Here is a 26,321-nt window from a genome sequence, read left to right as displayed (position 1 = left end):
AATATTATTAATCGTTGCTCCACAAAACCAAGTGAGGCTTTTTTTTCCCCTCCGACATTAGATAATTGGAAAAGATGGCATTATAATCTAACTGTATGAACTGGAATGGTTACATTGGGCTTTGACCAGAGTGGATGTGGCCTCGATCTTATACAGATAAAAGATTTTTATTCTTCTTGATATAGGAGGATAAAAATGGTGGAGATTATACCAAGTCTCCTTGTTTCTTGGTTTCTTTGATTATTTCCTTGGGTGGTGGGATTGGCTGTGAGGCAAATATTTTTTTCATTTTCGTCTCTGGGCTTTAATATTCAAATGCCGTATATCTTCAGGATATGAGCTATTTAAATAAAAAAAAAACCCACGCATGACATTCATTTATTTATCCATCAAATGCTCCTTGAGCAAGTACTCTGAGCCAGATTCTCTCCTGGGCATTTTTTTTTTTCCGTCTTGAGGGTGCGGTAGGTTGATTTATAAATGTATAACTGCAATATGGAGAAAATAATCTGTAATAAAAGCAGAGAGGGGAAGTCACCAGGCCTGTCCTAGAGGGGAACCCTTCACAGAGAGGGGGTGTGAGCTCGCCGAGGAGGAACAGCCTGTTCTAGGTAGAGGGGAAGGCACAGGGAGAAGCTGCCCTGAGCTCTGGACTCTGGCTTGTCCACGTGGGTGTGCACGTGAGGCTGCAGGGCGGGGGACCGTGGACGCACAGCCAGCGCCCAAGCACAATTTCCAAGGTTCTTCTTTGGGATTTTCTGAACACAGATGCCATCTTTTAGGCATCGAGAAGCTACTAGGGCCTAAAGGAGACCAAGGTCTCCGATATTGGTGTTTGGAAGATCTCTCTGATGGTGGTATGGAAAATGTATTAAAAGCAGGGAAATCTGGAGGAGGCTGTTGGAGTGGAGCAGGTGAGAGGGGAGGAGGATATCAGCAAACGAAGTGGGTGATGGGTGGAGGAGGGATTTCCAGGGAGAGTGCAGGACCTGCATCCATGGCAGATGAGGCAGAGCACACTGAGGAGGAGAGCTCAGAGTGGAGTGTGGTGCTGCCTTGGTCCGGAGTCGGGGGTTCTGTAGCAGAGGCAGCAGGTTTGGGGGCAGCAGCAGAGGCCGGGTGCAGAACCACAGGTTTTACTTGAGGCCTGGTGCTCTTTTACCCTGAGGGCCTGCAGCTCTTGCTGTTGTGAGTCGCGGCACGTGGTGTGGGTCTCCATTTCAGGGGGCCTCTAATTAGGCAGAACAGGAAAACAATATTTTACTTGTTGGATGACATATTTTTCTCCACCTCATGATCTAAAGGCCAAGGTCTCCGCCTTTAAAAATAGCTATTTCTGAGGGCTAGCTCTGTTCCTGGTATTGTGTCCAGGTACCTGTTGTTAGAAGTAGTTTATGGGGGAAAAAACCTGATGCCTCTCTCTGGAGAGGTTAACAGATTTGCCCAAAGTAGGGAAACAGGCATCAAATCAGGACTGTATCATGTGCAAGTATTTTATTACATTTGATTCTTGGAAAAAAGATTAATTTTATGGGACAATAACTGAAAAAATGAAACAATGGGTTGTAAGGTGTTTGGGTCCTTATTTGGTTATTTAAGCTGCTCATTAAGACTTCTCTTCCTATATGGGACAAATTGAAGCTTGATTTACACATGCCATGATCTTTATGCCACTTAAAAACTCGCCAGCTTCTTAGGAAAAAATATAGTTTGAGTATCTTCCAAAATTATAATGGAGGACTTGGATACCTTGAAAATCTGAGCTCACATAAAGAAAATGTTTTTCTATTCTGCTTTTTTTTTGTGTAACACTTAGGCTTCCTATGGCAGGGTCCACCGTACTTTATAGGTTTTTTTCTGGGTAAAATAAAATTTTCTTTTGGATTGAGGCCAAAACTGAAACAGATTCATCCTACTAAAGTATAAAAACTGAGACCCCATAAGTTAAAGGTGATTAACTAAACTTAAATTTTTAAAACAAACATAAATCAATAGTCCTATTATCATATAACAGCCATAGAACCCCAAGTTCTAAAAGATATTAGCCCCCATGGTCAGTATAAAATTAAAAATTCTGCCAGGAAAGAAACATATAGACAAGAGAAAAAGGAAAATAGACCTGAAGAAGGCACAGGTGTTGAAACAGCAACCACTTGAAAGAAGCTACTATAAATATGTCCAAGAAACTAAAGCTTTTGTCATAAGAAGTGAACAAACGGAAAACTTCAGCAAAGAAATGGACACTATACAAAATCACCAAATGACAGCTCTAGAACTGAAAATATACGAAATGAAAACTTTGCTACCTGTCTTTAGCGGAAGATTGACAAAAGAGAAAAAAAAGTGAGTGGGTATTGAAGTTGAAAATGGCCCAGCTGAAGAATATGGGAGAAAAAAATTAACAATAAAACACTCTGCAAATTTGGCAGGTAACTTATAGATTCAAAAATCTCTGTAAACCCTAAGTGAGAGAAAGCAAAGAAAACTACACTTAGGCAAACTATAGGCAAAATTCTGAAAATTAAAATAATGGGTGAATCATAAAAATGGCCAGACAAAACTCTGCCTTTATATATAGGAGAGCAATAATATAAATGATCACTAACTTGTCAGAAATAACCATGAGCAAGAGTTAATGGGAATGACTTATTTTAAGTGTGGAAAGAAAAGAACAATTTATCTACTCACAATTCTGTTATCTGGGGAGATGTACCTTATAGATGAAAATAAGATTTTCTGCTTACTTAGTTTAGTATGTTAGTGTATTAGTCAGCTTTGTATTACTAAAACAAAACACCTGAGATAACTAACTTACACAGAGAAAAGTTTCACTTAGCTCACAGTTTTGGAGGTTCCAAGTTCCAGATTAGGAAGGCCCAGTTGTTTGGCTTCTAGTGAAGGTGGTGGGTAGTGACATATCATGGGGAATGTGTGTAGGAGCAAATGGTCACATCTCAGGCAATCCCTCTCAAGGGCATACCTCCAAAGGCATAAGGATCTCTTAAAAGGTGCCACCTCTTCACAGTACACAGTACCTCACAATACATCCTTAGAATCATGTCCTTATATATGGGCCTCTGTGTGACATTTAACATCCAAACCATAGCATTTGGGAACCTCTCAGTTAAACAAAAATAAATAGGGTTCAGTATTTAGTGCATGATGATTTATCAGTAACTAAGAAATTCTAAAAAATAGTCACAATTACAAACTTAGTTTTTTTAAATTTTTTTTTTTTGGGGGGGTGTTTGATCCTAAATTACTTATTTGCAGAACATCTCAGGGGATTAGGTTTGTTTGTAAAACTCTCCTAGAAATACTAAACTCAGCAATGGAATTTGATATTATTTAGTTTTCCTTTTTATTTTCAAAATAGCTCCAGGCTGAAGTGACTTTGGAAAATAATTAGCAGTTTATCTTTTTGTGTTAGTAATAGTGAAAATGTGAAGCCTTACCTTCATTGCCTGTTCCTCCTTCTAATAACACACTTTCAGAGTTGCATGGCTTTGGGTTCTTGTCAGGTGAAATATTTCCCAGCAGGGCTAAATTGTTCAGTGCTGCCTTGTTAGACTGTTTAGATGTAGATGAAAATAGAATTCCCACCTAGAGTTTTCAATGCATATTTTACGAGTATAATAGTGCCAGGAATATAGATTGAGTCAAACGACAATAAAATCATTATCTTTGGTGTCTCTGTTTGATATTTATGTGTACTCTTACATATACTTTAAAGTATTGCAAATTAATGCTATAAAAAGAAAGTTGTAAAAGTAGTCCAGAACCGCATTGTAAATGACCTAAAGTCATCTAATTAAAATAGAATTTCAACTTCTCGAATTTAATTCAGTGAAGGATTAAGTGACATAAATTTTACTGCTACTGAATGACATGACCTTCTCTTTGAGTGAATTAGGACATGGAATGTAGGAGATGGTTATTTTTCATTTGCTGTCTTCCTCTCCTAGTCCTCGGTCCACTCAGAGCTCCCTAGAAGTCTAATGCATTTCCTTCCATGGCTAAGTGTGAACTCTCTCCAGGCTCTTATTGCATTGACACTGATTGACAGGTAGGATGTGCTTGGTCTAATTGGGTGGCTGGTAAAGACCTGGTGGACATTCATCTCCGCATTTCTTCATTTCCTCCAAGAATTTGAGTCTCAGTCTCTTTTCTAAACCAAAGTCTTCTAACCAAAAGACATCTAATAACCGTGTTAAGTCTGCTTTTTATGACTGTGACCAAAAATACCTGACAAGAGCAACTTAGAGGAGGAAAGATTTATTTTGGCTTACAGTCTTAGAGGACTCGTCTACGATGGGCCAACTCCGTTGCAGAAACACTATGGTAGAAGAGCATGATGGAGAATAGCTCTTCAGTTTGTGGCAGATGGAAAGGAGAGGGAGAGGAGAGAAGGAGAGAGGAAGAGGGGTACAGGAGCCAGGAACCAGCAACCAGGGACAGATGTAATCCCCAAGGCTCTACACCACCTGCCCACAGTTACCATACAGTAATTCATTCAAATTATCCATCCCTCAGATGGATTAATCCACTCATGTGGTCACGAGGTTTCAGCATCATGATCCAATCAACTCACCTCTGACCTTTGCTACATTACCTAACACATGAGCTTTAGGGGGGACAGTCAAGATCTACACCATAACGTAAACTTCTCCAGCAGTGGTTCTCTATTGTGAGCCCCCATCTTCAGCACAGTCACTTGCAGCTTGTTAGAAGTGCCTACTCCTGGCCCATCCCACCAATGCACCTGAAATGCTGGCAGTGTACCCTAAAAGCTCTCCTGGAGACTCCCAGGCTCAATGGAGTTTGAGAACCTCTGTCCCGTGTTAGGAAAAACTTTCAAATCGCTTTTCCCTTCAATTGATTATTCAAGAACAGAGTAAAGTAGCATCTAAGAGTTCTTGCTGGTGGTGGTAGCAGCATCTTGGATGAGCCACTTTTCAAATTAAGCCAGTAACAAATAATAACAATGATTGTTCATAGTAATGATAAATAGATAGCAGCCTACTCTTTACTGAACGCTCTTCTGTGGGTTAAGCCTTGCTCATGCTTCATCTCCTTTAATTCTCTACAGCATTCCTGGGTCAGCACCAATGCTCTTGCCCCTTCCCACAAAGGAAACAGGCTTGGGGAAGAAGCTGGCTGAGGTCAAGCTGTTCAGGGATGGAGCCAGGGTTATGGTGCTGGTCTGGTAGTTCTAGCACCAGTGTCAAAACCTACGAGGTAGTGCTCAGACTTTAGACAGGCCTGTCTCGTCCTGTCCCTGTTCATATCTCTGCTGTGGGGCCAGAGACTTTCATTTGTTTATTTTTTTTAATGCAAGAAGTGGAGCCAAAGTTCACATCTTTGCAGATAAGCTCCTGTCTTACTTACTCATTTTGTTTTCCTCTCAAATTAATATCCCAAGCTACATTGCTGAAGTAGAGGGAATGTTATTCTTTATTCCCTGGGTAAACAATTATTTATAGCCTCTTTCAAAAGTTTATTTCATCCTTGGAGTAATGAATTCTACTGACCTTTTATATTTGGGCTCTGGTTTGTGGTTTTTTTAAAGGTTTTCCAAGATCAACCAAGCAATGAGGTGGTTTGGCATTTTAAACAGCTAATACAGTATCAAGTTGGATGATTTTAAAAGCAATTAAAGCTTGAATAAAGTCCTTATCTGCTGAGTTATACTTGCCTCACTTTAAAAACTTTATTGGTTGATTAGAGGCAGTGTTTCAAATCCCACTCATGATAATTCAGGACTTTATTGCCAAGATATTTTTGACCATCAAAATATATATATATATTTTTTAAGCAAGTAAGACATACCATATTACATGAAGAGGAAGGGGCTCTCCAATGTTGACATTTAACGTGATCATATTTTAAATTAAGAATCAAACCTTAAAGTAACTTTCGAACTTAGTAGTTTGATGCTAGCTCCACTCTCCCCACCATGCAGATTCTGTTTCATGAAGGAGACAGAAAGAAGGACATTAATGAAAATTGGAATGATTAATTTCATTATGTGTAAGTCGGTATAAACTAATTCCAGTGTCAGTATGAATTAACTTCAGTGTCAGTAATTGCATAGGCTTCCTTCCCATGGCTTGCTTCAGTAGTTGAGAGAGTATCAGGCATTCCTAAGAATTCAGAAGAGCATGTGTATGTGTGTGTGTGTGTGTGCAGAGTGGGGCGAGAGCAAGAAAATGCATACTTAATGTCAGAAATGCCTCTTGGAGTCTAACTTCTTATTTCTGTTAGGGTTTAGCTTTTAATTTTAAGCAAAATACCTCTTTGAAATGATGAAGTCTCTTCTTTACCTCTCCCTCTCCTTGCTCCCTTTCCCTCTTTCTCTCCCACACCACATTCCGTTGAAACCAGGTGAACAGCTTGGCCCTTGTCTGAGACTCAAAAGATATTTTTTCCCTATCGCGTGAGGAGGGCTATTGCAGTTGATGGCTCTCTCTGCCATAAAAACTGTGTGCTGTCTAGAGAATGATGTTTGTTAGGTCACTCTGGTGTGACAGTGTTTTTAGGGGACACTCAAATGAATGAAAAGGGCAAAGGGAGGTGTTCGTGAGACGTTTGTCTTACTTTTCCACCCAAGCGGTTCAGAACTGCCGTGCTCTTTTGTAGGTGTTGACTGCCTCATTCTGTGACACTGACGGGTGTTGGTGACGGCATCTATTTTCCTAAGTCCTTTAACATATTCAAAAAAAATGAGTAAAGATTGGTTTGGCTTCTATTATTATTCCTCGAATGCAAAAGGATTCCCTAATTCCCAAAGGGAGAAAGTTCTGGGTCACATACGACCTGTTGCACGGCCCTGTTTAATTTCTTCATGTCAGCAGAAGACTCCACGACATTTCAAGCACACTGAGCTCATCAGCTCTGTCTGGGGTCGGCCTGGGTGTGCGCCCCCCGTCAGCGTGCTCACAGGCCAGGGGTGAGTCGTTGAGCTGCTCTGATGTCGGAGTGTGAAAACAGCCACAGGCGATGTAGAACCTGAGTAGAGGGGCTGGCTGCATTTAGATGCGGCTGTCCTTGTAGACATGGGTGGGCTGCCTGGGCCTGGGCTGTGGCTTGCTGACCTGACCTGGGCTGGTAACTACAGATTTGTCCGTCCTCTGGAACCTGCCTTCCTCCATTTCAGCCTACTGGTCTCCTCCAAGTGAAGAGGATCTCTGTTCACGTCTTGCTGCGTCCCTCAAAATGCCTTCTCAGCTCTTTCCTCCCTACAGTTTCTGGAAGCCTCCATTGTTAGAAGTGGTAGCCTCTTTCCCCACCGATAACCAAGTTCATTCAGTGGGTTTGACTAACCTTGTACTTCTCTGTCCTCTGGGAGTGGCACTCCATGTAGAGAAAGGGGACCTTCTCAGTTAAAGGAGGGTCTTTCTTAATTGAGAGGAAACACAGTGACTTTGATCCCCACCTCACAGTGTTTGTGGGAGAACCATCTCCAGGTGACCACGCTATCAGGAAGTGGATCCCCTGCTCCACTGCCGTTCTATGGGGTAAGTGCATGTTAGGGAGAGTTTTGTTCTTCAAAAAGGACCTCTTTTCTTCAAAGTTCATGCCAGAATTGACCTCGTGGGCGACTGTCTAGGTGGAACGTGGTTTTCCCAAAGGCTGACGGTCATTACTAACACCATGGGCAGCCCTGGATGCTCTTTGGCCTCGACAGGTCCTCTTCAGGGTGAGATGTTGCCACCAGCTGTCATGGAGTCTAGTTTCAAGATGGTATTCAAACCCTTTTCTCCAAAGGGCAGGCTTCAGTTTTCTACTCTATTGAAGAACCACTGAGAAGAAATGTCTTCCTGGTTCGCCATTTTTACTACAGTCCTCTTCTCGAGTCCAGCCAGGCATGAATCCCTTTTGCTTCTCTCCTTGAGACGCCTGGGAACCAGACTGTGAAGTCTCTCCCTCCATGTGGCCTTCTGACCTCTGCCTCCTGCTCCGGACCGCAGTGCCCATTAGCCGGTTCCTACTGGGCTGTGAGTTATCCCTCCCTCCTGTCCGTTGGAAGTGGCTGGTGGGATGGCTCTGTCACTGCTGGGCACATCCCCTTGCTCAAGGACAGGGACGATACTTGTCAGTTATCTGTGCAGCAGGGGAGGAAGATGACACCATCCGTGTTCCAGGGGCATTTCAAGGATTAATGTCAGCTTTTGTGGAAAGGAGTGTTGTGAAGTCAGGAAAAATGCAGTGAAAATAAACCTTAAGCAAACTTCAAATGGAAAGAGAATACATACCCATACCACAAACCTCTGTCTGGCTGCTGTTGGCTCCACATCCTCCCTGGCTCCTCTCGGGTCTCCCCGAAGCCCCAGCCTCCCGAGGTCTCCATCAGCAGCCTTCAGGCCCCTCCTGGAACTTTCAGGACCACAGCTTCTGGGCAGCTCCTCTGCTCTGCCTGAGGCTGGAGATGAACAGGGACAATTTAAATCCATCTCTCCTCTTGAACGTGGTCTCACTTTCCCATCTCCAGTGGAGGGATTCACTGCTTCTGAGGGCCCCTCCTGCCACAGGTACCAAGCTTTGCATGGGGAAGGGTCAGGGGGAGAGCCGCACCCATAGGGGCTGAGGGAGAAGGTGGAGGATGGGACTGAGGAGGGAAGACTGGAGAGGGCCAGGAAGGGGGAAGAGAGCCGGTATGATCAGGGGGAGTGAGCGTTACAACTGGTACTTCAGTACTTAAAGTCATGATCAGCTGGAAGACCAGGTTGCAGAAAACTGGACTTGTGGTCAGCAGTGATGTGAGAGAACAGTTTCTATTCAGAGTGAGTTTTATGTGCTGGGAATCGTGATACGTGTTCTAAATATCCAGTAACAATACCTTTCAAAATAGGTGCTTGTTTGATGCAGGGTAGCCATCAGAAATCCAGGATTGCTCTCCTGGTCCTGACAGCTTTCTAGTAGGTTAAAAAGATGAGCAAACACATCCTCCAGTATTCTCCCCCTAATACCTGAAACTTGAGAATGTTGCATGTGTTAGTTTCCTCTTGGTACCATAATAAATAATTGCAAATTTAATGGCCCAAAGTAGCACAGGTTTGTTCTCTTACTGATCTGGAGGTTAGAAGTCCGTAGTGGGTCTCACCAAGCTCCGGTCGAGGTGGCAGTAGCTCTGAGTTCATTCTGGAGGGAATCTGTTCCTCACCTTTTCCAGCTCCCAACAGATTGCCCTCATTGCTTGGCTTGTGGCCCCTTCCACATTCAAAGCCATTTAAGTTGTTTGAACTTGGCCTCTCTGACACTGATTCTTCTTCCATTTTCCACATTTAAAGGATGCTGTGGTTACATTGGGCCCACCTGCCTAATCAGAATAACCTCCCTGCTTTAAAGTCAGTGGATTAACAATCCTAATTCCATATACAAATACCTTTCTCCTTACATTGTAATATAACACTTTGACAGATTCTAGGGGGGATGTGGAAATCTTTGGTTGCAGGGAGGCAGTGTCTGATTTTATCTACCATATTTCATCACATGGCAAAAGAAACTTGGTATATATGATGAAGATAATAGATCTTGGACCAGGGAGATCATCCTGGATCCTCCAGATGGGGGCAACTGAATCCATTACATGCTCCCCTAACAGCAAGAACTTTTCCCTGGTTGGAGTCAGAGAGATGGCAGAAGGGAAAGTGGTAAATGGCAGTCACAGCTTGTGCTTCAGTCCCACCGTGTGGCTTTCTCTCTCTCTGTTTTTATTTCATCTCTGCTTTGCTTAGTACTTGCAGAAGGATGGGCCTCCCTTTTGTCCCTTGCACGCCCACAGTTGGTCTTCAAAGTCTTCCAGTCAGGGGCTCATATGTCCAGCTGTAGGTCTTTAACCCCAGGTCCAGCCAGTCTCCTGCTGTGCTTCTTTGAGCACCTCCAAGGTTTTATTATTCTCGCTCTATTCTCTGCCTTGATTGCTTATCTTGCCTCAGTATCTCTTATCCCACTTTATTTTTCAAAGTTAAATTCAAGTCCACAAAGCTCTAGCAGCTGTGGCCAATAGGCAGATTTCTCCTGTAGCTTTTAAAATCTTGGACATCAACTTATATATTAAGCATCAAACATTTGGGGGGTGGTTGTTTCCTGTATCAATTGTAGCCTTCTAAAATATGTGTGTCTTGAGAGTGAGGGTATTTTTATGGATTTTCCAACATGAAGCACTGTAGCTAATTATCAATAACAGTTTGTGATTGACTGACTAAAAATGGTTTCCTAATGATAAACTAGACATGCTTGAGAAAGAAGTTTCTTCAATGTATAGCAACTATCAAAAACCTAGCACTGGCTGTTTTCAGTTACCTGGATTTTAGGACTCTTTATTTCTCATTTCTGTATTTCCTTTTGACATCTTGATTTCCATCCCTGTCACCCCAACACCTACCCTACCTAGGAACACCTGGGATTGTTAAGGAGTTCCCAGCTCCTGTGGCAGCGCGCCGGCTGGCCTTTAGTCTCTGCAAGTTCCCCAGTGCAGAATTTATGTAATTCTCACCCCGCTGTTCTCCTTGAACACCGAAAAACCTCTCGCGCCAGCCTGGAACAAGTAATCTGATTAGAATAATTCATACCGTATTATGAAAAACTCAGAGGCAATTTTAACGGTGCTTTTTTTTTATTTTGTAAGGAAGTTCTTATTTTTAAGAAAATCAAACTGAAGAATGTTTGTGGTTTATGAAGAAATCTTCCACTTTCTCCTTTTGCCCGCTCAGAGAGTAAGAGTAAGTTGGCATTTCCCATCTGAACAGCTTTCTTAAGAAATAGACACACGTTTGTGAGTGGCCACAGGATGATATTGAAAAGCAGACTCGACGGCACACCCTCTGATTTCAGTTCAGAGTGGCTCCATGTTGCTTTGGTTTGCAAGTGAACACTTCTCACATGATTTACATGTCTTATGTTTTATACTTCTTGGTAGTTTCATTCCTGTGTGAGTTATGCCTGCACTGGCTCACATATGTATGTAGGGATGTAGGTGCAAGTTTGTGTTTTTCGTGGTGTGAAGGTGGGTGAGTTTGTCGGGGGAAGAGCGTGAGGAAGTATCTGTCTCCTTGCGCTTCCCATCTCTGTGTGCGTGGGTGAGAGTGTTATGATTTGGGTGTGTCTCCTTCCAAACCCAAGTGTGAGACCTACAGGGCAGTGTGCTGCTGAGAGGGGATCCCTTTAACAGGTCACTGGGTCTGGGGGCTCCTTCATCCGGCTCACTTGACCTGCCTGTACTTTGAGAGGACACAGTGCTCCTCTTTTCCAAAGGATGCAGCCCTCACAGGACACCTGGATTGCGGGCACCTAGATTTGGTCTTCCTGGCTTCCGGAACTGTGAGAGAACAACCTTACCTTCTTAGTATACCTACTCTGTAGTGTTTTTTAATTGCAGCACAAGCAGACCAAAACAAGGCGGTTAAAGAAGTGACATGGCATCACACATCTGGAATATCAAGATGACATTGGTGGGGCTGGGGTTGTGGCTCACCTAGCACATGTAAGGCCCTGGGCTTGATCCTCAGCACCACATTAAAATAAAGGTATTGTGTCCAACTACAACTAAAAAATAAATATTTTTTAAAAAAGATGACATTGGTGACAACCAGCACAATAAAAGCCTAGTAATGAGAGGGGAGCCCAAGGTTTGGGACTCTGGCATAGTTGAGAGAACACCACTCTAGTGGCTTCAGAAGTACACAAATTACTTCTTTCTGTTTGTTTTTGCAGGGCCGCATACAGGCAAGGCAGGTGCTCTACCACTGAGCAACAGCCCGCAGCCTGGGTTTATTTCTGGCTCTGCTGTCTTGTCAGTGGACTGACCTGGGTCAGGCTTCTTAGAGTGCCCGAGCTCCCTGTCCTCATCTATTAACTGGAGCTAAGAATTCTTACCTTGAAGAGTTACAGGGAGAATAAGTTAGCGGTTACTTGTAGACATGGTGAGCGATAGACATTGTTTTTAGGTGACTTCTTCTCATGATGGCCCATGTGACATAGTCACCTGACGATATATTTCCAGGATGACCTCATACACAAAGAGATCTGCTTCAAGGAGGACAGGGTCATTTGATCGTGAAAATTGTCCTAGAGGGCCAAATTTGGGGCTCGTGTGAATTTCCTATAGCCCAAAAGGAGGTCTTGTTCAGTGCTTTTTGGGTTACGGCTGTGGGCTCTACAGCACAAGGCCCAGCCTGCTCCTGGGGTAGCTTGCTAGAGGTTCTGGATGGTGCTGGACCATGAGAGTCACCAAGATCTAGGTGGCCCTGTGATCTCTGTCCCAGATGGACAAGATGCTGACCCTGAGCATCTTGTGGGTTGGGTGCGTCACCTGTGGCAGGGTATCCCCATTGCTGGGCAGGCTGGTTGTCAAGAAGGTAAGAGGAGATCACTGACTTCCATGAGTCTTCCTTGAGGAGGGACTGAGGAGGCGCTCAGTTTAATAAACAGAGTTAATTGTAATGTGAAAGAGAAACAGATCAAGAAAAAGGAGTAGAGTATGTGTCATATATTTATAAACTATAATATATATACACATACTAATATATACTTTAAAAATAATATGTATGGGAAATAACATCCCTTTGGAAATTAAAGTGTGCTGTATTTTGAAAAGTAGACTGATTTGGTATTAAAAAAATGAAAAAAAAATTTTTTCCATCTCCAGTAACTCAGACAAACCTTTACAAGCAAATATTACAAAAGTCCCAGAGGCAGCAATAAATTCCTCCCGTTGATCTAAACCCCACCAGGGTCCAAACTTGTGAAACAAACGATGACTTCGCAGCGCTGGCAAACCAGAGGGCTTGGGGGGGCTTTGTACCAAAGGGGCTTATAGAAATTATTCACAGAAAAACTCCCAGTTGTAAAAGAGATAAACAAGCTTTGGATCTGAGTGGTGTTTAATCCGAATGTGCAGTGAGGGCCAAGAAGGATTCGTATTGCAAAACTCAGGACTTACTCAAGAATTTCACTTTAAAAGCTGAGTGGTCTCTGCTTTGCTGACCAAGGTTCATCAATGGAACTGCGTGCCTCCTTTCTGCCCTCCCTTCCTTCTTTTCCTCCTTCTCCTCCTTCTGTCTCTCCCTCCCTTTCTCTCTCTGCTTCCTTCCTTCCTTCCTTTTCTCATGTAAGAAGTCTACGTGTTTTTGGCTCTGAGCTCTAGTTCCAAGCATCTTCAATTTCCCCACGTATGCATCTAAAACCTCAGTTTTGACAGTTTATCGGAAATGACCTCTCACCTGTAGATTGACATCCCTTACCATGCCAAGGCTAAACATTTCAACTAGAGAAATGTATAAGCAATGAATTAAACTGTCAGAAAAAATACCAAAGAGGGCAGTTGTTTTACTTCATAAAGTCTTAGCAGAGCTTTCTCCCAGCATGCTCTGTGTCTTTATAAAAGTATTAATATGTACTCTAGGTGTTACTAGAGGAGCTATATAAAACTTAATAGATCACTTGAGTCAAGTTATCGAGTAGAATGTCTGCTGTAAGCCAAGTTCGGATGTGCTTTGCAGACGTGCACATTATGGTGTAGAGCACATGAAGCAAAGATGGCTTCTTCCTTTGGACATTTTGGAGATGAAGCCTCGCTCTGCCATGAGAGCTATGCCTGGAAGTCAGGGGGTAGGTAAGAGGCACTTGTTAGAAAACCTGGGGCTATCCTACATTTGAGTTGTCTATATGGCAAAACATTTTGAATGAGGAAGATTCTGTAACCATTCATCACCATTAATGGATTGTAACTTTACTTTTAAACATTGCCTCTGGGACAGTGGAAGACCATCCAATCACCTTGCAAGTGCAGGTGAAAATAAACATGGTGCACAGCTTCAAAAACTCCATTGTGGTGTGATGCCTTGGAGGCCAAGGGGCCTTCAGGGTTGGCTTGCTGGCAGACTCCCGGAGAAGGTGGGGCTGATGGAGAAAGTATGTGTCCAGAGCAAAGGGTGGGCTTTATGGCTGGTCATACACGAATCCATTCATTTACTCACAGACTGCTACTCAGCTGCCACTATGAATGACAGTCTTCACTGAACGCCCCAATTTAGCTATGGCCCTAGGCTATCCTGGATAGATGTGGGGCGAGGCTGACAAGGGAGCTCAGCAGACCACGTCTCTGTTACTTTATTTTCATGAGACTCAACACCATTGCCCTCCGGGTGCTGGCGTGTTTTTGGGATAAGGTGCATTTCTCACACCAAATGATGTTAAAGACCAACAGGGGAAATGTTCTCTCCACAGCAGGATTATATTTTTCACAGGCTTTAAACCTTCTGTTTCACTAATACTAAAGGTATTTTTTTTTCTGGTGGGATTTCATACATGAACAAATGCTGTTTTTGTGGATAAAGACTCTTTTCCTTAACCTATAAGATTGTTTCAGGAAAGCCACTACCAATATGGTTTTTACGGAGACCCTTTTGTTTAAATCTGAAAGAATGTAAAATTCTCTACCCACATATGTTTTTGGGTGTTAATAGATTATACTTACACAAAAGAAGCATGAAAGAACATTTTCAGATCAGAAAACTTACCCATACACTTACACCCAAAGACATTTGTTAAAACTCTTCAGTATATTATCATTCAAGCTCTCATTTTTCTGCATGCTTTAAAATATAAAAATGATATATTTGCAAGACATATACACATGCATGCGCATATGAAATGGTAAATGTAAAATTTAATCAAATATTTTTGATTATGTTCTCTGTTTAAAGATACGTGACCCTTGACATGAAATTAAATGTGAGTATAAATTGTTGCCAACAGTTGGACTGTTCTCCACCTAATGATTCCAATGACCTGAGTTATTTTAGGTCAGGATACTTAGTTTAGACCCTCCCTGTGTTCATCAGCTTCTCATTGCTGTGACCAGACTATCCAATGAGAACAACTTAGAGAAGGAAAAGTTTAATCTGGAGATCTCTCTTCCAGAGATCTCCATCCATGCTCAGTAGACTTCAGTGCTCTGGATCCAGGGCAGAGCAGAATATCACAGTGGAAGGGTGTGGTGGAGAAAAGCTGCTTGGCTCAGGGCTGTTGAGAAGCTGAGAAAGAGCTGGAGGAGCCAGGGATGAAATATAATCCCAAGGGCCCATCCTGGTGACCTACTTCCTCCAGCCACACCCTGCCTGCCTACCTGCCTTGCCTCATTAGCTTTGCGGATATGCTCACAGCCAACCAATAATACTCCCTGCTGCAGATTAATTTTAACAGTACTCTGACCAACCCTAATAAAAACCATTCTAATGTAATACTGGCTTAAATGCAGAGACACAAATTCTTCTACAATCAGAAGTGTAGAGATGAGTAATTGCTGGTATTGGTTTTGCCAGCTCCTCAAGTATGCCATCAGAACGACCCATTCTTTCATTTTTTCTATTCTACAGAATCTGGTGTGTTGGCTTTCGTCCTCCTGCAATCTCCTTTTGGTTGCAAGAGGGCTGCCACAATACCAGCGGAATATTTATGGTCAAGGATGACACAGGAACAGCTACAGTGCTTTTATGTGGGATGTAAATGGTTTCCTAGGCACCCCAGGAGATTCTGTTCATATTCTATTGTTCTGTTTACATCCTTTTGGTTAAAATTTTTATACCACAAGGCTACCAGGCTTTTTTAGCATTATTAATCTCTGACAAAGAAGGGGAAGGCAAAGGGGAATGGGTACTTGCTGCCACCGACAGGGTTTGTAACTTCAGCAAGTGGTGACCGGCTGCTACTGCTAGGCCATCAGAGACCGTGCAGATGAGCACAGCCTGAGGTCAACTTGGTGCTGTCAATAGGTCGTCCTGTGAAGATGACAATGCTCAGTGACCTGCTGTATCTAACGTAGCAGCTACTGGCCACAGATGGCTCTCACTCCCTTCAAATGTGGCTGTTGTGACTGAAGTGTTGATCGTTAACAGTACTTAATTTTAGTGAATACAAGTTTAAAGGTCACATGGCAGGGCAAGTGGCCATGGATCTGGGCCACATGAGTTGATTAATTTTATCTGAGTAATTCTGGAGAGCAAGTTTGGCATTTGGGAGACTATATCCTTTTGTGGCAAAGTGTGTTTTTATAAAAAATACAAAATTCAAGAGAGATGCTATTTGCTCCTGTATGTCTTTATTTCACATTTGTTTGTTTTGCTCTACATAGTCAACCTGAAGATCAGTTTCTTTGCCTGAGTAGATTATTTTAAGAGAAAATTTCTCCTCTGGAGATAGCTCTTTTAGAGTTAAGAAAATTTGATATCATTGAAAATTTAAAAAAAAAAAATAAAGTCGGAACACCCCATTCTCTCCTGTAGCACTTTTTCAGTGCTATTGCCGTGACAGTGGAACAGAATGATCCATGGAGGGGTCACTCTGACAGTGTGCCTCCTTGCTGACTGCTGTTCTATAAACTATAAACGCCCCCCCCCCAACCCCTGCCATGAAATGGTTCCAACCTCTGCAATGTGTGAGTTTATTTTGGATTTAATTTTATTCTTGGCCGGTTTCATGAGAAAAATATCAGAGACGACCAGGGAACTTTCAGGATTGAGAGGCCTTCCAGACTCCCCTTGTCCACTCTGGTGAACACTCTGGCACTGCTCTTTGGCCAAAGCTGCGATGGAGTCAACATGGCCAAGCTGCGAGAGAGGACGGCTCTCAAATGTGCTAATAGGAAACATCACTGGGGCTCGGGGCACTGGCGTCCTGGGTGGTGTCACGGGGGCTTAATGTGAGGGCAAGGCAGTTCTTCCTCCAAGTTAGGATGCACGTGCTACTTTTAAGTCAACAATGTATCTTCTGCTTTATTCAGAAAGAAAAAGAATGAAATTCTCTAATGGAAAATTCCATAGCTTCAAAAGCAACTGTTAAACTGCTGCTAGAAAGTTGGAAAATGTGTAAGGAGCTATGGAGGGGCTGGCTGTGCTGCTCTGAGTTACTCCTTGATGCAGAGAATGGCAGTTTCCCGGCTGCGCCTGTAAAGCCATAGTTTTCAATCATCTGCTCCTCCATTTTGAACTTAATGCTGAGGTGAAATAACTCTTTACCTATTTGTACAAGTAAACCACCACCATCCGGACGCCTGACACCAGCGTAAGGCACAAACGTATAGGTAAATTAATCATGCCAGTGAAAATGACCACATGTGAAATTCTCAAATTAACCAGAAGCACAGGGCTGCAAGCTCACATTTGTAAGGCCAGGCCCATGAGCGTATGGAACTCTTCAGACCACCAATGGTGCAACCCTCTCACTCAAGGTTCATTAAAGGAAGAGCACTCTGAGACTGGACATGGAGGCCCCCTGACCCTGTCAATCTGGTCACATGTCACAGTCCTTACCCAGGAAAATCACCACAGAAATGGACCTCTGAATCTCTGTCCTCAGGATTTAGCAGAAGTGGTTTCTCCCGCCCATGACGACCACACAAAGCCCACTCCAAGCTGACACTCTTAAACTGCTGTCCTCTGGACCTTGGCCTAGAATAAGTTACTGCCCTTTGACAGCTCTGTGCCCTGAACACGTCCGGTTCCTAATCTTATCTGCCCACCTAGAGTGACCCTGCATTCATACCTGCTCTCTGCTTTTGCTCTCAGCTCAGCCCCCTGAACCTCCGGGGCTGCCTTAACCCTTTCTTAACCTTTATGTAATCTATTTATATAATTGTGTAAAGTGTGTTGTGTGACTTTAGCGTTATACATGTTAGAAGTTAAGACTGAAGTAAAAGAACCTATAATTGCCCAGCTTATGACTAGCAGGTGAGCTGTGCTGAGGATTGACTGACTCCAGGACTCCCAGTGGATACCCATGTCCATGGATATAAATCCTTCATATAAAATGACCTATTATTTGCAAATAGCATGCACAGTCCTCCAGGATACCTTAAATTAGCTTTAGATTACTTTTAATACCTAATGTAATGTGCATGCTTTATAAACAGTTGTTCTATTGTACTCTTTAGGAAATACAGAAACGACCATTGTGGGCCTAACTACATGGTACAAGATGAGGCCAAAGATGCACCAATAACCAGTGCTGGAGAGACTCAGCACCTGTGAAGTGGAGGGGTTACAGCAGAGTGTGCCCACCCGTCACTTCCTTCGTGTGGGTTTAGTGGTATGTGGCAGGAAGCAGATTCACATTTTGTTCAAACTTTCTAGCTTTTTAGGTTTCTTTTCCTGTTTGCATCTGTGGTTGGTTGAATCCAAGGCTGCAGAGTATCCTGGCTGAAAGCAGATGGCTTATTCAAAGGACGATTTTGAGGTGACTTTAAGAGGAGGCTATTTGCAGGAAGGAGATAATGAAGCACCAAAGGCCAGCATCAGTGGAAAGTTCTATGGCCCCTGCCATCGTTCTGTAGAGTTGGGGTCCTGTTCTCTGAATGGAAGCTTGTCCCCGGGCACAGGAGAGCAGCCACTGCAAAAACTCTGGCCCTGGAAACAGGGCAGGAGAACAAACAACACCCTTGAATCTTCCTCTGGTTGCTTCTTTTCCTTTTTCACCCCTGGCTGGTGCCGCTCACAGTCTGAGGGCAAGTGAAGAAGGAGGTACACAAGGGTGGCCCAGGGCTCTCGGGGGCCCAGGAGGATAACCAGCACACGGCTGTAACATTGCCCGTGCTGCGGCGGCACACAGGGTGCTAACTGTGTCTCCACTTGACCTGATTCCACCCTGACTACATCTCCACTTGACTGACGAGAAGACGAAAGACTGGGGGAGTTATTCAGATGTCCCCAAGTGTTCAGCTGGTCACCGACCAAGTCCAGGGAGGCAGAACTCTCTCTGGACTCCACATCCAAACTCTATGCGGGAAGAAGAAGGTGGACACATCTCAGCAGTTGAAGGCATAGGGAACCGCACTCCTGGTAATGACCGTAATGATAGAACAGGCTTGCGTCCCAGAGACGTTCATCCCACCTGTGTCTTGGGGTGTTCTTGGGTGTTAGAAATGTTAGGTAGTATTATTCTCACCTTACTGATGAAAAATATCATCAAAGATTCAGGCCAAATGACTTGCTACAGAACAATATCCCAGAGCTGCCCTTTGAATGTAGGTTTTTTGATTCTGAGACCGTTGGTTAGTCGACTATGCCCCATTGCTAATTAGAAAATGCTGGAAACTTGACAGTTTAATTAAATTAAGCTCCAAACCAAAGCAGAATAGAAAGCCCAAACTATGTCATATAGCAATTTTACCTAAATATTAGTCTTGATTTTACCTCACGGTTGCTATTTTTAGCCATCTGGAAGAGCCTACCGACAGCCATGGGCCATTATGAAAAATGTAAACAAATAATTGATGAATCAAAAACAAGAGGAAGGGAACGTCTCTGAATAGAGGGTGGTGATTTCAAAGAAAAATGAACTTAAAATTGATATGATAGGCCAAATATGCAAATTAATTTCTGATAAGCCACAGAGTTAGATATAGATGGAGTTAGTTTTGGAGAGATAACCAGAAGATTATGTGAAGGTAGTGGCTGCGTCGTTGGGTCTTAGACTGAGACCAGGTATAACACAGGGGCTAAAGAAGCCTTTGCTCACCCACAGCCCTGGGCTGGGGTTTACTCTCCACTTCACAGATGAGGAAACCAAGGGCCAGAATCCTGGCAATGGCTCCATGATGGACAGTGGTACAGCCCAGTAGGAGTCTCCATTGTTCTGACTCCAGATTCAGTGGAGCTAGAATGGTGTCCTGTGTCAATTTTCATCAGGACTTTTGAAAACAGTGAAGAGAGGAATTAGCAGTTTATTTGTATAACACTTGTTAGATTTTTGTAAAATAAATTAGAATGTACCTGAAAGCAAATAGACCCGGGAAATATTTTGCATCCAATATGATAGTCAAGGGTTAAGTTTTGTAACAAATGTTTTAAACGATGCATAACCATGTTGATACATGGACAAGGGACATGAGTGAACATTAGGATATGCTTCATAAAGGCATTTGAAAAAAAATAAGCTTATTAGTAATAAAGAAGTGCATATTAAAATAATCATGAATTAGCATCCTACAATGTGTTAAAAGAATAATAGATTTTTTTTGAATTCTTTAGATCAATGCTAGGGAAATTATGAGGTCCTTGGTGTGGTGGCTGTGGAATTTATACAGTCTCATTGGAAAAGCAATTTGGCAACAATTATAATGAATCATAAAATTTCCACAATCTTTGACCCAGAAATTCCACTCCTGGGAATTTATCAGAAATTAAACACAGAGGCAATTATTTAAAAAAGACAGTGAAAGCCATGTGTAAGAAAATGTTGATTGCAGTAATATTTATAACAGTAACCAATTGGAAGCCACCTAAAGATGGTATAACAGAGAAGTGATTCTGTGAAGTGTGGGTCTCTATGTATTAGGATTCCCTAGAGGAATGTGATCAAGGTAGTGTCTGCTCGTGTGCCTGTTTATGGAAGGAGGCAGGGGCAGAAAGGAATTCATTATAAGGAATTGGCTTATAGGATTATGGAGGCCGAGAAGTACAGACCAGAAGAGCTAATGGTGTGGCTTCCCGAGATTCCTGGTCTGAAGTCAGAAGTGTGAGGTCTCACCTGGAAGACAGCCAGGTGGAGAGAGGAATTCCTTCCTATTCAACCTCCTGGTCAGGCCTTCAGGAGACAGGATGTCTCCCCACCTGGGGAGTGCTATCTGCTTTGTTTGGTTTGGCAACTCGAATATTAATCTCATCCCGAAGCACCCTCACAGACACACCCAGACATAATGTTTAACCAAATATCTGGGCACCCCTTGGCCCGGTCAAGTTGACCCATTAGTCTGTATAGCCATCAAATTAATTATGGAAGCCATGTAATAATATAAGAATATTAATGATAATTGAAAAAGAAGTTTGTATTTATATTGTACATTTAATCGCAAAAAAAGTCCACATCTTGATTAGCAATTAAGAGTAAACACAGAATAATGAAAGTAAAAATAATAGATGAGGGGAGTTAGTGGCTCATCTCAGATCTATGCGCTCATGAGATGTTTGGCGTGTGGCTGGGATTGGTGGAGTTAGGGTGTGTGAGGACAGCCACTAAAATTGTCATGACTCAGTTTGGGTTGTGGACTTCTGACAGCCCTGAGGGCCTCAGAGTGGAGGGGAGCACTCAGGAGGCCTTTCTCGTGGTCTGGGGAGGAGGTAGTGAGGCCTTCACTAGACATGGCAGTGGGGATGGAGCCGAGCGGAGCAACCGGAGAGGAATGTCGCAGGCGGATCCCCAGCTTGTGCACATGCTCAGATGTAGGAATGTGGGGGAGAGAAAGAGACTGCTACCCTGTTAGCCTGGAGCCATAGGAGCCATAGGAAGAGAAGGGCTGTGGATCCAGAGGCTGGAGTCTCAAGGAGGACTCTGCCATCGAACCTCGACAGTGGGAACAGAAGGGGACACGGAAACCAGAGGCTGTGTATGAGAATCCAAGGGTGGTGGTGGTGGTATAGATGCATGGCTTAAAGCCCTCAAGACCATAAGAACTCAAAAATAGAGTGACGGACTGTCACTTTGGTGGGGACTGGTGTTGATTCCGGGAAGTGAAACTTTCATTGCCCAAATCAGGAAAATCCTGGGCAAACTGGACAAATTTGTCACCTTACTCAAAACTATGGGAGCTGAGCTATCTGCTGTCTACGAGAGCTCAGGATGGATGGGGCTGCCAGGTGTCTGTGCACAAAGCAGCCCTATAGCATTACAAGGAGCGAGCCTGCACCTTCTGAGCTGAGCTGCCAATTTTGTGGGACAAAGAGTTTGGGGACATTTTTGAAAATATTTTTGGGTTGAAGAAATCTGATAAAATTTTGGGAAAAATAAGGTTAGATTTTTGTTTTTTAAACTTTTATTTTATTTTTTTTTTTAGCTACAAAAAGTCAAGACAGAGTAGCACAGTAAAGTCGTCGCAAATAAAAGCACGGGTGTAAACATTGACAATTCTAAGCTAAATTGCTTCCTTATTGAGTTTTCCAATTACCGTTTTATTTATTTATTTGTAATCTCACACCAAGGGGAACAGCAAACTGTAAGAACACCTCATTAATTTGCACTAATGGGGAATAAAGTGCCATCTGACAAGTGAAAACACGGAATTTAAAGACAATGCTAATAGACACTCAGTCCTGCAGAAGCCCCTGGTCATGGGGCGGAGCTTCAGGACTGTGCCTTGGCCTCCCGGTTTGCCAGGCTGGGCCCTGACCACTGCTGTCTTCGAGGTGTTGTGGTTTCTAGCCCCTCTGGTTCCCTGGCACAGTTCTCACCCACATCGCCCGTGGGGTCCGCAAGGAGAGCAGCGCTCTTGGGGTTCTGGGGGTCAACCTGTGTTGGTTTGTGGCCAACTTCTGGCTCTCAAAAATTAAAACCAATGCTTGAGAATCCAGATTTTCCTGAGTCTGGCCTCTTTACCTGGGTTCTCATCACTTACTAGTTCTAGAGAAGTCAGACAGCCCCCATGCCTCAATTTCTCTGTAAGAAAGATCTGACAGTGTCATGGGACTTCAAGCTGGTGGGTATAGAGAGTGCTTAGCACTGTATCTGCCCTATATTTTTATTATTATTGGTTTGGCTTCAATCGTTATAGTGACAGGACCTTAGACAAGTCTTCTGCCTCTGTTTCTTGTTCTACAAAACAAGCCCCTGAGCTAGAGGATCGCCAGGGTGTTGCCCAGTTTGGGCACCGCATTCGCTCTACCGCTGACTGGAACCTGCACTGACAGTGAATAAGTATGGGTTCCTGTGGGGACTTAAGGGACTGCCCGAAAGAGAAGGTTCTCAGCTGACACCTCTGGACATTTGAAAATGTCAGAAGAATTGACTTTCAGAAGAATTGCAGTTAGGGTGTGTGGATGGAGAGAAGTGGAGCCAACTCTATGCAGATTTATTCAGAGAATTCCTGTTGAGCGAATCAGTAAACTAGGCAAATTTTGGTTTGTCTGCCTGTATCTCTGTACCCATGTTTTCATTTATTATGGTAGCTGCTGCTCCTCCACTCCTCAATCTGGCCTCTGCCTTTGGGCCTTGGCCATCTGTCCATTCCTCTGTTCTTCTCTGAATCCCAAGGCAACACCCCTGGCCTCTGTGCATGGAATCTGCTTCCAGACTGGGCTCAACCACCTTCTCTCCTGCATGGATATCCTGTCTGTCTGCTTACCTGTCCTCTAAGATTCGCCTGCTCCATCCTGCCTTTGGGTAACATTTCTGTCCTCTAGGCAATTGCTGGCCCTAATCTTGGCCTCTACCCTGCTCTGTTCTATCACTTCCTAAGCTTCCTCTTGGTTCCATTATTGATTTCTGCAACATATGCAGCAAAAGATACTCTGTGATTACCACTGGGACAGCCTGGTCACAGGTATGGAAGGAACCGGTGCAAAAGGAGATAAAACTTGTAAGTTGTCAGTGATTTGAAAAAATTATTTTATTGCCCCAAAATGTCTATATTTATATCAGGAAACAAAATTGTGGAGCGTTTCAGTTCAAATGAAAAGAATTTCATGGAATCACCTGTACAAGTCTAAGTCATGAGCTATTGTATTGATTCATGTTGAAATGGTTGGTTTTCAAGCACCTGTTATATCCCAGAAAGTATCTCAGGCTCCTTTTTGGCAACTGAAAAGGAATTAGTACTTTAGTGGAGGAGAAAAATAATAACTAGTTAATGAAAATAAAGGGATGTTTCAGAGGGTTGTACAAAGACTTTTGGGTGCATAGCCAAGGAGACATCGGGCCATCTGGAGTGAGGCTGAATCTCTAAGGGAATTCTAGGTGCAAAAAAAACAGTGTAGTGAAAGATTTGGAGGAGTGAAAGACATGTTTAGAAAAAGAGCTGATTTGGGGTGATGGACAGGAGCATGAGGAGAAATGAAAGATGAAGCTGGAGGAGGACCTGGGACCCTGTTGCCATGGACCTTGGAATGCCATGATGATCAGATTGCCTGGTGGCTGTAGGGAGTTATTGCAAAATATGAATAAAGTGAGTCTAAATTAAAAAGTTTGTCCTGGGAGGAGCTTGGACTGTAATTATCAGTAGTTTCACATTAAGTACTTCTGTTATTTGGAGCTTCTGGAGATCTTGTGTATAAGACCAATAATCCTGGCTCCTCTCCACCTGCTTCTAACAATGGTTGGCACCTTCTCTGACCAGTCCAGCATGTGGGCTGGGTCCCGTGTTCCCTTTGACTGCCTCCCTGTCTTCGGATGGAGCCACCTGTCCTCCGCCCACCACCCTCCCATTCTCTTATCCCCGGGGAGATTAACAAATCTCATTCATTTCAGAGTCAGGGCCAAGGAGAGGCTTAGAATGGATCATTTCTGACTATATTTCTTCTCAGTGTTGTATTCTCTCCAGAAAGGCACTATCATTAATTACAGCAAAACAAACAAAGCAAATCCCAAACAGCTGAGCTTCATATTTTCAAAGACCCATAAACCTCATCAGCATAAAATAAATTAAATTTGGAGCTTACCTAGTGCACACATTAATTACGATGGAGTGTTCTTCACTCTGCTTTACTGTCTGGGGAGTCCTGTGGAGTCTTCCCAGAGCTGGGATGGGTCTTTAGTACCCTGTAGATCCTGGGCAGAAACAGGGTCTGTCTCCAGTTGACTGCTGGGACCAGGAGGCAGATGGGAAGTAAAAGGCACTGTGGCAGGCCTGTCCCAGCAGACTGGAGTACGGCCCCCGGTCCATGTTCCATAGGGGTTGATTTTACCTATTTGTCTCTCTCTCTTTCTCTCTCTCCCTGTGTGTGTGTGTGTGTGTGTGTGTGTGGGTGTGTGTGTGTGTATGCACTGGGGATTCAACCCAGGGCCTGTGCATGCTAAGTACACACGCTACTACTAAGCTACACATCAAACCCCTATTCCTCTATTTAAAAGTTGAATCTATTTGTACTTGAGATCTGTCACTTTCATTTGGTGTAAATTATATCCTAATAAAAAATTATAAGTTTAGAAAAGTTTTTTTTTTTTCTTTAGTTTGAAAAAAAAAATCTTCCTTGTCCTTTATTTTATGAGAGCTCTGGTGTTCCCTTTTTGGGAAAAAATGTAAAGGACAACACTAGTGGCAATATCATTCCTGGCTTGGTTCAGCTGCTGCTCCTTGCTGTGAATGGGTTTCCTCTTCTGACCAGTGTGTCATGCCAGTTGTGTAAAGGACAGTGTGAGATGTCAACAGCAGCAAGAATCACAGCTTTACTTTCTAAGGACTTGACAACTTGAGGATCACCTATGCATTTTTCTTAAGATCTGAAGCCTGAATCTGCCAACTCTCAAGTTCATGGCATTGCCACGGTGCTTCTGATCTTTTCTCGGAGACCTGTGGTCCTTTAGATGCTGGCCGTGCTGGTGGTAGTGTCTTCCACTGTTTTGGGAGGGAAAGCCACAGGAACTCGTGGTCAGATGGAGAGGGCTGTTGGGTGGAGGTCTCCACTTGGAGACTATGAGCGTCTACTCTTCCTATGCAGCTGCCCTTGTCTGTGGCCACTGGACATGCTGAGAAGGACCACAGGGCAGGCATCACATTTACTGTCAGCTGCTTTTTAAGTTTTCTTTCTATTCTGTTCATCTGCCACCTAGGAACCGGTGATTACGGTCCATAAGGCCAACTTTCAATGGCTTCATCTTCTGCAGGCCTTTTCTCTGAAAACCAGGTATCTGGCTGACGAGACTGAAAGAAGATGGGTGGCCGAGGGGGACCGTCTCCTCCACAGGAAGGGTGATGTGCTCTGCACACCTCAGGGATTTCCAAGCTGTGTTTGGCAGCAGTGATTCAGGCGTCTCCCAGATGGTTTTGATTTCTTTTATATTTTTAAAGAGGGACCTTTTCAGTATTTGGAATCCTTCATAACAGGTGGTATGAACAGTCGATGGTGTGAAAGATTGCATTTTAACTGTTGGTAAATGGACGGTGCATTAGTTGGACACCATGAGTACATGTTTAAGTCTTTCTTTTTTGTTTTCTGATTTATTAATAAGATTTCTACTGCTGTATCGGTGCATGTATTTGCACTTATGATAAACTGTGTCCCTGAGGAGAAGTTAGCTTGAAATGGTGTGTTTTTGAATTCCAGTGTGTGCTTGTCCATGTACATAAGCTTTTCCTGGGAACGTCCTGCTGTGGCACATTTAAGCCCTCAGCTGAATCCTGAGAAGGTCCAGGAACACCCGCTGTGTCCATGCTCTGCTCATGGTCAAGTGGTCTTTTGAGTTGAAGGAAAGGTGCTGTATGCTAGAAGATTTTAATGAAGTGTTTCACACTTTCTACTGAACTATCCTAAACACCACCAAAAGATAAATAATACATTGGGGAAAATGTATTACAAAACATTTGATTAACATGGGGGTGTGTTTTGTTACTATAC

The 26,321-nt window shown here is 43.4% G+C and overlaps 1 protein-coding gene across 5 annotated transcripts in view; it reads left to right on the top strand.

Annotated features, from left to right (window-relative positions):
* Positions 1–26,321, top strand: part of Pid1 (phosphotyrosine interaction domain containing 1) — a 222,440-nt gene that overhangs the window by 24,981 nt on the left and 171,138 nt on the right. The window contains exon 1 of one of the 5 annotated variants that reach the window (XM_078018143.1): positions 744–914. The exons of the other annotated variants lie outside the window; for them this stretch is intronic. The gene's annotated coding sequence lies outside the window, so the exon portion shown is untranslated. Of the gene's footprint in view, positions 1–743; positions 915–26,321 lie in introns of those variants that run through there. 5 annotated transcript variants of the gene reach the window in all.

The sequence above is a fragment of the Ictidomys tridecemlineatus genome, chromosome 7, assembly GCF_052094955.1.
Source record: "Ictidomys tridecemlineatus isolate mIctTri1 chromosome 7, mIctTri1.hap1, whole genome shotgun sequence".
Taxonomy (NCBI): domain Eukaryota; kingdom Metazoa; phylum Chordata; class Mammalia; order Rodentia; family Sciuridae; genus Ictidomys; species Ictidomys tridecemlineatus.
The sequence above is the reverse complement of the archived record's forward strand: the minus strand, read 5'-3'. Positions and strand labels throughout refer to the sequence as shown.